The sequence below is a fragment of the Canis lupus genome, chromosome 14 (assembly GCF_003254725.2).
Source record: "Canis lupus dingo isolate Sandy chromosome 14, ASM325472v2, whole genome shotgun sequence".
Classification (NCBI taxonomy): domain Eukaryota; kingdom Metazoa; phylum Chordata; class Mammalia; order Carnivora; family Canidae; genus Canis; species Canis lupus.
This window is the reverse complement of record NC_064256.1, coordinates 42963851-42977246: the sequence shown is the minus strand read 5'-3', so window position 1 is coordinate 42977246 and position 13396 is coordinate 42963851. Positions and strand designations below refer to the sequence as shown.

Here is a 13396-nt window from a genome sequence, read left to right as displayed (position 1 = left end):
TGCTCATAAGGCACTAGGTACTCCCTCAAACTATGGATTGTCTCCCCTTGAATAAAGTACATCAAACTCATTATTAAATTGTTTCAGTTTTGCCATTTGACACACTAGGATAGCAGTGATAGGATGTGAAGGAGATGCTAAAAGATCTTAGGAAAGGTTAGTCCAAATAATACAGTATAATCTCATAGAAATGATTTCTTTCACCACAAAGATATACCACATCATAACGAGTCTAAGTTCTATAATAAACTTCAAAAAAAAAAATCAATCACTTTTTATCAAGCCTAAGACATCAATGATTATAACATGTACCAGTAGTTTACACATGGGTAAGGAAAACAAAAAGCCCCTCAAAACCAAACCAAACCAAACCAAACCCAAACAAAAAACCCCACCATTAAAATGACACAGATCAATTTTAAGATGCATCTCATTTTCCAGAGCTGTTAAAAGTATGAAAAGGAAGTGTGTCTTAAAATTGGCGAAATATGGTATCACAATTTCTACCTTTTGGAATATATTAATATTGCATCTAAATTTAATAAACCACATACTCTCCACTACTCTATATGAAGAAAATGAGATAGCCAACTTTAAAAAATAAAAGCATTGCCATATTTGTGCCATATATTACTATGTAACAGATTGTCAGCACCAAATGAAAATAACTAGAAATCCATTAAGTACAAACTTCTGAATGCAATGTTCACAAAAAAAATAAGTGTCTTAACAATACTTTTATGGTGACCTATGACCAAGTCTCAATTCCTGTTGGGAAAATTTTAATATCATGAAGGCCTTAGTTTTTATTTTGTTTTTAAGTAAATTTATTTATGGTACAACAAAGACAGATATAATCTGCATGTAATTAACATAATCAGAACTGCATATTCTATATTAAGAAAGGTACACCTATATATAAGAACATTCCAAGCAAATTTCAATGCAGAAGCAGCCAATATTCACTGTTAATAGCTTCTAGTGAAATGATCTCTGCTCAGAAATTAAAAGCTAACGTTAACATATCATAACCACTGCTCAACTGCATTTTGATAAGTCTGACTGAAGAAACAGTTTAGACACTGCAAAACCCCAGTTAGTCTCAAATAGTAAACGTGCAGTTTTCAAGTTTGAAAATGCAACTTCCCAGAATATTGGTCTTTTTAGGTTTGAAAATGCTTTTCATTTTTTAAGATTCACTAGGCAACATGATTTTTACCTATGACGGGGGTTTGCTAGAATATTCTCTTCTCTCACCCATTATGACACTGTCCTTCCATTCAAAGGACAGTTTTGAGCTCGGTAATGGGACATATTCAGAGTCAAATATGGCTGGGGAAAAATTACTAAATCCAGGGTACTGAAGCATCTTCAAGACAGCTGGGAAAAGATTAATAAAATTCTTAAAAAAAAAAAAAAATCTTTAGCTGATTGGGGAACCTGGGTGGCTCAGTGGTTAAGCTTTTGTCTTTGGCTCAGGGCATGATCCCAGAGTCCTGGGATTGAGACAGCATCAGGCTCCCCATGGGGAGCCTGCTTCTCCCTCTGCCTATGTCTCAGCCTCTGTCTGTGGCTCTCGTGGATAAATAAATAAAAACTTGAAAAAAAAATCTTTAGCTAGTCAATTGAAAACATTCACAAAGATACTACTATAAGCAATATGAAGTAAACATTTTAGGACTGCAAAAACATTGAGGGCAGACAATTAACTAGCCAAAATTGTTATGAGAGAAGCAGAGAAGGGAATACTAAGACTATTTAACTATAGAAGTTAAATTGTCTGACTGGATTCCGGCTCTCCACAAGCACTTATAAATGGAGAGGCACTAAAGATAGTGAATAGGAAACTAAATTTTTATTTCCTTTTTCAAGTATTGCTGATGCCCTACCTAAGCATTTGGAAAATAATTAAAGCAGAAGAGAACAATGATTTCTAACCAGAGATGGGCACCAGAATCACTTCGGTAGGCATTCTATCTCAACACAGAAGAAAATAAGTTACATATATGTAGGTCCCATCCATAGAGATTCTGAAATATATACCTCCTCAGAAATACAACTGCTATCAAACAGCATGTTGAATTAGAAGAGCATAAGATTTAAAGTTGAAAACTTAAGAGAAATTTCTATCCTCAAAGTTAGCTACATAACCACCAAAGTGTTGGTCAACTATGAGTTTCCTTTTACTCTTCTTTAATGTTAGTACAATAAAGGTACTCAAAATATTTAAAGAATCAAACTAAAAAATTATGTGAAAAACTTTCTAAGTTATCAAAACATTATACAAAATACTCACTTTTATTACCCCTGTTATCAGAAAGTACTTTACAGACTTCTCCAAAAACAAAAGTTGGTCATTTTTCTCCTCATTCTGGTTATTCTAGTTGTTCCAACTTCACACGATGTCAATAAATAATCCCATGCACCAGAAATTTTTACAGGACACTCTTGCCTTAACCATTTCTAGAGATCTATTATAGTTTCAAGTGTGGGAACAAGTCCATGCAAACAATATGGCCTAATTCTTAAATGTTTTGGCTTCGTTCTATATTTAAAAGCGCTAAACATGTCCCCTCTGTTACTTATCTTTACATATAGTTACTGTTATTTATTTATTAATCCTATGATGTAACTAATGTTACCTTCACTTTACAGATAAGGAAATTGGGGCTCAAAGAAGTTAAGTAACTTATCAGAAGTTACTAACCTAAGTTCTGAGGTCAGGATTCAAATTTAGGCTAAGTTGTTGGCCTGTTTACTATATGAATTTTGCTACAAGAAACAATTTCACTTTAAAATAACATAATCAATGAAGCAAATGAACTATTTCAGGCAATTTTAAGTGTGAAATACTCAAGTTGGAGATGGCGACATATCTAGAGGAAGTATTCTAGGACTGATCATATGTTTTATCTTCTGGAGTTACCAAGCTGCCGTCAAAACTAGTATCAGAAACGAGCTCATACTTTACTGCTTACTTCCTTCTATTCCACAGGGAAATAGCCCTATCCAATTAGAACTTTCCATGATGACAGAAACTCGTCTTTTTCTCTGTGCTGCCTGGAATGGTAGCTACTAGTCACATGTGGTCTGAAAATAGCACTTGAAATGTGGTCAGTGCAACTGAGACATTGAATTTTAAATTTTATTTCATTTTAGTAAAATACAAAACCTGAAAATATATAATAGGTAAGGAACATACTCTTATAAACTAATTAAAAACTTCTGTAAATTGCTATTTTACTTATAGCCTCAAGCTCTTAATTTGCATTGCCCAAAAAAATTACTTAAAATTCAAGCAGCCAAATATGCAAAATTAAGATATTTAGCAAGTACAAGCACATATCAATATACTTATTGCAGATCAAGACATGAAAAAAAGCAGACAGCCAAAAAAAAAAAAAAAAGATTTTTTTTAAAAGAAACAAAACGAGTAAGACCAAATTTGTTAGAGGCAGCCAAGAAAACTCCATGCGAATATTTCATAATCATCACAATTTTATTTTCAGATCAAGCATCCAGACAGGTATATGATCTTTTCAGCAAAATACAATGCCAAGCACTACTATGGATCAGGCATGTTACCTGAAGACTTATTTTTTGTTCTTGAACCCTCAATGATAGCAGTAGAAAACAAAAGCAGCTGAAATGTGAAATAATCCCTAGAAAAATCAAGAATTAAAAAAATTCATAACATTAGTAAGAAGCAATTACTCAAAGAATGAAAAATAGGGGCTCACAAGGTTTATTATTAAATACTTTCAGAAAGAAATTTACTTCTAATGGACTTAAAAGACAAAGTTAATCTTATATTATCGATCCATGAGCTGTTACTGTACTTAAATATAATAAGGGAACTAGAAATGATACTTAACAGAGGGAAACTGCCATTTTCACTATAAGACAAATATATGAATAAAAACATGGGAATAAACTTTATTAAAGTGTCTAAAACTCAAAAGTTCATGGTCAACCTCAGCTTTTAGACACTGGTTCAGCTAGGAATTACTGGCTTCCTATGCCTCAATACTACCGACAATTACTGCATCAATGCTTTCTTTAAATATAATTGAGAATTGACTAAGCACATAGCTACTTTTCATCTGCATTGTTAGAAACAATTTAAGACTAATTCTTTAAAAATGGATACACAGAACTTGTGACTCTTCGGATGACTTTTAAGTAAAAATGTGTATTCTTGGGAATATTTTTGGAAATACAGACATTTGGTGCCTTCTCCAAGAAAATGAAAAGTGGAATAAAATGGAACCAAGACTATAAACTCTAAAAGGTAAAATATACAAAAGGAACCCAAACCCAATATTGAATAGATCTGGCTTTCTTCGGCCTTTTTTTTTTTCCTAATTTATTTTAAATACAAGCTACCAAAAGTCATACAACTCACCTAAGAAATTATTACATTACCAAATTATTCCCCAATCTTTAAATCAAGATAACTTTCCTATGTCCCTCCCTGTCACAAATCAACAATAAACCAAAATTCACAATCAATACACTGATTCACTAAACTCGAAATAAGTATTTTCCCAGACAAGCTGTCCACATTAAAAAGTAAAAGAATATTTCAAAACTGAACATACACAGAAACAGAAAATATAGATTTTGAATTAAACTTAAATTTGGTCCCCTTTTGTTTTGAACACTGCAGAGAGAAAACACCATTCCTAAAAATACAAAAAAGCTGATACTCAAACTTAATTTATTATTGAGTACTTTTAAAATTAGATTAGTGTGCTAAATTATAATGTAGGCTATTAATGTATTAATTAATAGAGAGTCAAGCAACCTGGGTAATATGATACAGCAAAAAACCCCACAAACTTATAGTCATTTCTAGGTTCAAATTTCTAGGAATATAATGAGGATAACAATACTCATATCATAGGGGAGTAGTAAGAAGTAAGACCTGTGTAGTGTCTAGCACTGTGGCTGGGAAGGCACAGGCAAGTTCTGAAGATCAGCTGTCATCACAGGCAAGAAATGACTCTTCCTCTGAGTTTGTTTTCTCCAATCTAAAGAAATGATGAAACCTGCTCCACCTGTCTCTTAAGATTGTTGTCAAGATCTAATGAGATAGTGCAAATGTGAGAAGGCAGTCTCATGGAAAAAAGAACAGGCTTGGACTTTGGACAATGTGCCAACCTCTCCGAGCCTCGTTTTTCTTCAACTAAACTATGGGTCATAATAACCTTATCTCATATGGTCTTTAATACTGATTAAAAACAAAAGAGCTAATAAATGTGCAAATACTTAAAGACTTAAACTAAATGTTAGTTGAATATAAACAAAATTTTACTACGATATTACTGAGGTAAACAAATATGTCAACTCGAATGGTTTACAGCATGCAAAAATACCTATTATGTCAGAACTACCATAAGATTTATGAACTAGAATTCTATTGTTTTGTTAGAATGAATCTGAGAAGGAGTATTACAATGTGTCTGTCTACTATTCTTGGTGATTGGAGCTAAAGCATGATGTCTCTCCCTTCTGCTTCCTCCTGAGGCTGTAAGATAATTAGTAGTAGGCTAATAAATATCATACAAGGGTCACAAACTCAAATGCCCGAAGGAAGATTAGCCAGAAAACATCTGAGGAGTAGCTCACCTTTTAATCATTTTGTAAGAAAAGGAACAGCACAGTTGTGATGAAGAATGCCAACTGATTAAGAGGTAATTACGCAAACTGATGCACACAGTCCCATCTAAAGGGGGACCTGCTACTAGAGTAGAATGCCACGTAGGAATGAGGGCCCAGCATGGCCAGATAGTATACATTTAAAGCAGCTATAAATTTAGGTTTTTAGGTGAAATTTCTCATTTTCAAAATACTGACTGAAAAAAAAAAATCCATTTTGATACTGTGTAAGCCAAATAAGAGAATGTAGTCAGATGTAGTAAATAATCTGCAATCTCTACAGTAAAGACATAGTAAATTCCATGAGGTCAGGGAACCCTGTATGCTCTGCTTATTCCAGCACGTAGCATAGTTTTTTGCACACAGTAAATACTTGATAAATGTTTTTTGAACAGCTAATGAAGCGAAAGATCTCAGAAGAAACACCAAGTGATAAAGAAACAGCCAATGAACAGAGAAAATGCCCCAAAGTTGTTTCAGTGACCTGGGCACTTTGTTTGCAGTCTGATGACTCAGATGAGCTTAGACCTATTTTTTGTTAAGTGTACTGACTTCTTTACCCATGACGTTATCAGCCAATCAACCAGAAAGCATTGGACATATACTGAGTTTGCCAACAAATACTTATAGGTTGATTAGTACATAAAGTATTAAGTATGCATGCACAGGAAAGCTATTTAAAATGTCCAGTCCTGAGATAATAAAGCAAAGTGTGAACCTCAAATGTATCTGGAAAAAGCGTGGGGGAAAACGAGCAGCTCTGACAGTAACAGTCATGAAACACTGACAATGAAGATTTCTTTCTTGATCTGCTACTAAATTACTAGAATAATGGCGACTAATTCACAGATCATGGAGAATCTAAATCTAGATTCATCTGAACCTCAGGTAATGAAAGCACATGAAAATCAAGAACAAGTATGAAAAGGGTTTTCAAACAAATATTTCTAAGGACAGGGAAGACACACTGATTTTGTAAGGTTTATTTCTTTTCACTGCGACTCCTCAAAGTCTTTCGATCTTTAAGTGTTCCAGTCAGTCAGTGGTATCTGAGTGACTCTCATGGACAAGGGAACAAGTCTGCTTCAACATGGAGAAACCAGAAAAAAAAGCCACAAAATTAGGCTGAAGACAGAAATCTCCCTGCACCCAGGAAGAGGGAAACTTCTTTCTTCACACCTTCAAACATAAAGGGCTTAATGTTTACCAAGTTAGTGATCACTAGGCTCTTTTTCTATCAGAGAAAGGTTACCACTGTGATTTACATGTGTGTCAAGAGATTCTACAACTGCTGACATTATGTAACAGAAAAAGGTCATGAGCTATCTAAGTACACAGAGCAATGTGAATGAAGGTGAAACATGCCACAGACTGAAATAGATGCCTACTATAGAGCCAGAAAGGATGAATGGAAGGAAGGAAGCCAGGAAGGGATGGAGGGATGACAACTTTATAAGTCCTAAAATCACAACCCATAATTTTAAAATTTAATATTTCAGAGAAAGTCACTGCAAAAAACTAAATTAGTAATCTAGAATGTCATGTATGTAACTCCAAAAAAATTCCAAAAAATCATGAATTAAAACATAAGACACAGAGGACAAATCCAGCTCTATTACTGAAGTTACAGAAATTAGAGAAAGAGAAAAGAGAACAGAGAAAGAAATACTAGAAGAAAATAATCCTTGAGCTAACTAAAGATGAGTTTTAAACTGAAAGGGCACATGAAACTGTAAGCAAGATTGATTAGAGATGGAAGTAGTGTGGGGAAGAACACTAAAACAGACGCATGCATCCTAGGGAAAAAATAGAATTTCCAACCTTCAAAACACAAAATCAACCTGTAAGCTTCCAAATGTAAAGAACAGGTAACTTACAATGAAAAATAATGAGACCTAGCCAGAGTTCTCATCTATAATATTGGTAGTTAGAGAGTAGAACAATTTTATAGACTTAAAAAAAAACCCTGAAATAACAATATCCTGTATTTAGCAAAGTATAAAATATCTTGTATTCTATTATGAAGGTAAACCATAAACATCTGGGCAAGCAATATCTCATTAAGTATATAATCCATGAAAGGGTGTCTAAGGAAACTCTTCATGTAAATGCTTCTAAGAAAAGAACATGAGAACAAAAATCTCAATAAACAGAGAAAAAATGAAGAGTATAAAAAAAGAGCAGTGAGCAATTAAACCGTAAGTGAAATGTAAATAGATAATTCTGTGACTGAAACTGTAGGATAACCATAAGTTTTTGAAATGAAAACAGTATTTCACCAGTGCAAACTTAATGATGTGGAATGTAGACTGTTTCGGAACATCCAGGAAGAAAGGGAGGAGGTGGAGAAGACAAAAGTGAACAAGAATGGGGGAAAAGTACAAAGAAAACCCTTAATTTTAATGGAAAGATAGAAAAATATGTTTAAAGATACACATTAAAGTAAGGTAATAACAAGATGCACAGTAAAAGCTGTAACTTAATCTGGAGGGAAGGGAAAGCAACTTGATCAATCCAGAGAAGGTTGGACAAGAACAAAGTGAAATAAATAACACATCAGTTTTAATATAAAATATGTGTATTGAATAGTGTAACAGAACATCATATATCTACTATTCAGCCTCCACAAATCAACTTATTTGACATGGATTCAAACAAGCAAACAAAAAACATACGGAAACACAGGAAAGCAACTGTCCTGGAGCACATGCAAAGATATAGCACCTCAGGAGTTAGGAAGAAAAAGAAGAGAGAAACCAACTTACAAAATAAAGGATGACTCTAGAAGCATAAGAGCAAGCAGATATTCCTGAAATCACAGGGACTGAAGGAGTCAGAAACAAGAAAAATAAATTGGAAATGAAGAAAGTGTTAAAAATTGAAGAAAAGGGATCCCTGGGTAGCACAGCAGTTTGGCGCCTGCCTTTGGCCCAGGGCGCGATCCTGGAGACCCGGGATCGAATCCCACGTCGGGCTCCCGGTGCATGGAGCCTGCTTCTCCCTCTGCCTATGTCTCTGCCTTTCTCTCTCTCTCTCTATCATAAATAAATAAAAAATAAAAATAAAAAAAAATTGAAGAAAAAAAACTGGCATCCATTGAAAACAAAAGAGATCCAACTGCACATCTATAGCCAAAAAAAAAAAAAAAAAAAAAAATTCAAGGGGCACCTGGTTGCCTCAGTTGGAAGAGCATGCAACCCCTTGATCTCAGGGTCATGAGTTTGAGTCCCAGGTTGGGTGTAGAGGTTACTTAAATAAATCAAATAAAATAATATTCAAGAGGATATTACAGAAATGAAAATATAAGTAGAGCTGCATATTTGAAGGGCACATTGAGTCCTAGAAAAAAAAACTAGCCATGAAAACCCAAATCTATTTAAAATATATCCTTCTGGTGTCAGACTTCTTCATAGTAGCATTTTAACACAATGAGACTGGAAGAATGTTCATAGTAAGAAAGTGTACCCAAAGATTTCACACCTAAGCAAGAAGTCTAGAAAACTACTTCCATGAGCCCTTCTCAAAGGATTTACATGAGGATGAACTTCAGCTAATCAAGAGATATCTAGAAAAACAAAAAGACTGGCAGTGAGAACTGAATCTACTTAACTGTAAGACCAAAATAAATGTGGGAATTATGATTAGATAATGTATAAATTGAATACCTAAAGAAAGGCAAAAGAGCAAATTATTATCTTTAATAATTGGGTGTCAAAAAGTATCATTTAAAGCTGAGAAAGCAAACAAGAGAAGTATAAATATATTTAATACTATTACAAGTAAACAAGAGCTATTGTAATAACCAAGATCAAGATATAGAAGAAGGAAAGGGAATCAGGGTGCCTGGGTGGCTCAGTTGGTTAAGCATTTGACTTTGGCTCAGGGTCCTTGGATCCAGCCTGCATCAAGATTCCTGCTTCAGTGGGGAGCCTGCTTCTCCCTCTCCCTCTGCCCTCCTTCTCTCATTCTCTCAAATAAATAAAATCTTTAAAAAAAAAAAAAAAAAAGGAAGAAATTTTTTCATTTCATTTCATTTCATCATTGCTCATAGAAATTAATAGTATGTAAAAATATGGGCATCAAGGTTAAATAGTTATACTTACAAAATTAATCTCTAAAAAAAGATATACAGTTCTTCCTAACTAAAAAAAAAATATGGAGCACAGAAAAACTGGCCACTTGGTGCAACATTTCTAAAAAGCTATAAAAACAGGAAGTATAATATAAAATAATGACAGATGGAAAATTAGCTGTATTACTAAATGTAAATAGGCTAATCCAACAGTTAAAAAAAAAAGACTAGATTGGATCCCAAATAAAATTAACCCTATACTGTATACAAAAAGTATATCTAAAACAAAAAGATGAATATAAAAGGAAAACACCAAGCAAATACCAAAAAAAAAAAAAAAAGAGAATTACACTCTTAATATCAGACAAGGTTATAGGGCAAAAAGCATTAAAAGAGACATAGGATCCTTTAAATAGTAAAAGATGCAATTTGCGCCTAAGTTATAATAATTATGAATAAAAAATCATAGTATCGACATTCTAAAAGGCAAAAAAAAAATAGGTAATACAAATAAAAATAGAAATGTCAGCAGGAGAAAACTAATTCACCTCAGTCCATGACAAAAGAAGTGAAAAACAAGATGGATATAGACCTTTGGCAAATGGAACATTCGCCAAAAATGACACATATTAAACAACTAAGAAAAACTTAGTAAATTAAAATACAGAACAGAACTAGCACAGATAATATCCTCTGGTCATAATATAATAAAACTAGAAAACAAATAGCAAAACTGGAGGAAAAAGGCACCTAACACCCAGGAATTTAAAAAAGACTCTCACTTAAGAAAGATATCCTGAAAATACAACTAAACAAGAAAGTAAGAGTGATAAAAATATATCAGAATCTATGGAACAGAGCTAAAATATAAGTGATAACTCCTATCCTTGGATATTTGTGCTAAAAAAGGAAGGGAAGGAAAAAAGGATAAAAGAAAATGAATTTTCAGAAATGAATTTTAAAACAGGAAAAAATGATAGATCCAAATGTATCTAAGGCCAATAATAAAAAGGGTGGAGAGCAAATATAGATCCGTAAGTAAAAAAATTGGGAAAACGATCACATTTGGGCAGAAAAGAAAAAAATCCATAAGGGGTACCTGGGTGGCTCAGTCAGTTGAGCATATCTGCCTTTGGTTGAGATCCTGATCTCAGGGTCCAGGGATCGAAGCCCCAGGTCTGGCTCCCTGCTCAGTGGGGGGGGGGGGGGGCACGAGAGGGGAGTCTGCTTCTCCCTCTCCCTTTGCCTCTGTCCCTCCCCTCTGCTTGTGCAGGCATGACCTCTTTCTCAAATAAATAAATAAAATCTTTTAAAAAAGAAACTCCGTAAGAGACTAACTTACTAATAATAATATACAGCAGTGAAATATTTAACTTTCTACTTTAAAGAAGCAAAACAGACCGAAGGCAGAAATCCAAACAGATCAATTTCTATAGAAATCAGAGACGGTTGTCTAAAAGTGATTATCAAAAAACATGAGGCCCAGACACTTCCACAGGGAGTTACACCAAACCTTTGAAGTTCAGATGATTTGAATGCTATTTATACAGCTGCAGAGCATACAGAAAGGAAATCTAAATTATTTCTTCTGAAGCAAGTGTTAACATTGATTCTAAGACTCAAAAAAGATTACCCCCAAACCAGCCAACCTCATTTTTGCAAAAATCCTAAATAAAATACTAGGAAATACACTCCAGCACTACACTAAAGATAAAACTCGAAGTATTATCAGATAGAACAAATTCACATACGTCACAGACCAAGCAAGGCTTCCAGGACTGTATCCCATAGACCTACTCATACACATACAAAATACCAGGAAAAAATTTAACATCCTTCAACCAGGGACTGGTTAATAAACTGTGGCTTACCCACCTATAAAATGTAAGGTTATTGTAAAGAACAATGAAGCTCATTTGGAATAATCTCTAGGATGTATTATGAAAAAAAAAAACAAAAACTCTAAGGTTCAGAACCATCTACAGCATGGTATCACTGTGTAAAAAGTGTGGGGGCAGATTATGTGTATATATTTGCATATGCATTAAATATGTCTGGAAGGATCACAAGAACTGGTAGTACTACTGCCTGCCTCTGGAAAGGTAGTTGAGGGGCTGAGGTGAGAGGGAGACTTCACTGGACATCCTTTGGGTCTCTCTGCTTTGGAACTACTGAATACATGTTACCTATTCAAACACAAAATTAAAATCAATTACAAGAAAGGGATGAGCAAAAAGATAGCAGGCGGATGCAAATAAAAAGAAACTGTAGGGAGACAATTCTCCATGGCTATTTCATGTTTCAGCGTGTCTCAGACTCTCTTTTCAAAGCTTTCTGTAGAGCAAACAGCATTGTGAAGACTGAGACAGTGTCATTTCCAGAGCCAAGAGCAGACCTGCTTACTTTCCACAATAAAAGATTCAGGTTCCCTAACGAAGCTCAGGGTTCCTCTTCTGCAATGCAACTCACTGAGTGTGCAGATACCACCTGACCCTTCTCATAGCATCCTGTGAGAATTGGGGCTGGAAGAAGGGGCACAAGAAAATATTAATATTCTGGCTATTGCTATGAGTAATAACAATAAAAATCCTTTGATTCTAGTTTCTGCCAGAATCCATGAAACTGTGGCAGGCTAACTTGTCAGCTTGCAAGAAGGATAAAATCTCAGGCCCTTCGCAATTTTTGATAAGTATTAGTCAAAATAATATTGGATAAAACAGATTATTAGGTAAAGCAGAAGAGAGAAGTATATAATATAAAAAGAATCAATCCAAAAGGAAAATAAATCCTAAATATTTGGGCAAATAACAGCTATGAAATATACAAAGTCAGGAAAAAGACTGCTGCAAGGCAAATATCACCAAAAGAAACTTAAGGGACTTCAAATAAAAGAAAAAAATTGATAAAATTATAGCCATAGAGGGGATACTGTAACAAACTCCTTAAATGTCAGACCATGTAGACCAGACATAAGCAAGGATACAGACTATTTCAATAATGCAATCAAACTCAATTTATTGGGAGTATACACACACACACACACACACACACACACACACACATACACATATTTTTTTTTTTTTAAGATTTTATTTATTTAGAGAGGCAGAAAAACAGGCTGAGGGAGAAGCAGGCTCCCTGCAAAGAGCCCCATGCGGGAATCAATCCTGGATCCCGGAGTCTCGGATCCAGGGATCACGCCCTGGGTTAAAGGCAGACGCTCAACCGCAGAGCCACCCAGGCGTCCCCACATATGTATTTTTAAAAAATAAGTAAATTGGGCAGCCCAGGTGGGCTCACCAGTTTAGCGCCGCTGAACAAGACAAGCACGCCTATTGGCACCACTATTATCTACATCATTTTTAAGCTTCAAACTATTGCAGCAAGACAAAGAAACATATATAAACACTTGAAAACATTATCTTCATTTGCAGATGACAGTTATGTCTAGAAAATCTAAGGATTCACCTATAAACAATAGCTTCTCTTTAAATCAGCAAAACCAGTTTGAAATTCAAGTGGCAGAAAAAAAAAGAAAACAAAAACAAAAAACCCGTAACAGTAACAAAACTATAAAATACTAGATATCAACTCAACAAGTGTAACAGTAAATATATAGGTTCTCAATGAATCAAAAAATAGAGAGACAAGCCATGTTTCCTT

General features: G+C 34.5%; 1 protein-coding gene across 2 annotated transcripts in view; it reads right to left on the bottom strand.

Annotated features, from left to right (window-relative positions):
• The window catches only part of ZNRF2 (zinc and ring finger 2), a 108585-nt gene that overhangs the window by 30070 nt on the left and 65119 nt on the right, over positions 1–13396 (bottom strand). Inside the window, exon 3 of one of the 2 annotated variants that reach the window (XR_007402081.1) lies at positions 3586–3662. The exons of the other annotated variant lie outside the window; for it this stretch is intronic. The gene's annotated coding sequence lies outside the window, so the exon portion shown is untranslated. The remainder of the gene's footprint in view (positions 1–3585; positions 3663–13396) is intronic. 2 annotated transcript variants of the gene reach the window in all.